Here is a 519-nt window from a genome sequence, read left to right as displayed (position 1 = left end):
AGTTCTATATATTAATTCAACTAGTTCAACTAAGCATTTACTGAAAATAAACTAGTTCTATATATTAATTCAACAAGTTCAACTAAGCATTTACTAAAAATAAACTAGTTCTATATATTAATTCAACTAGTTCAACTAAGCATTATATTTACTAAACATTAAACACTAATTATATACTAATAATAATAATCTAAATTATATACTAGTGAAACATAAAAAAATTCCATAGTAATTAAACACTAATTAAACACTAATTTCCATATAAAAAATTTTGATAACTAAAACAACAATAATCTAAATAATCTAAACTAATTCATACATATGTGTGTGTGTGTTCATCATGCTCTTGTGTGTGTGTGTGTGCTCGGGGAGGGGCGGCGCCCATGGTGGCCACCGGGGGCGAGGGAGAGGGGTTAGAGGGGGAGAGATCACAGCGGGGCGACGGCGACGGCGAGGCGACGGCAAGGCGACGGCGAGGCGACGGCAAGGTGACGGCGACGACGGCGGCGACGGGGACGG

The sequence above is a fragment of the Triticum dicoccoides genome, chromosome 1B (genome assembly GCF_002162155.2).
Source record: "Triticum dicoccoides isolate Atlit2015 ecotype Zavitan chromosome 1B, WEW_v2.0, whole genome shotgun sequence".
NCBI classification, from domain to species: domain Eukaryota; kingdom Viridiplantae; phylum Streptophyta; class Magnoliopsida; order Poales; family Poaceae; genus Triticum; species Triticum dicoccoides.
This window is presented reverse-complemented; position numbering follows the sequence as displayed.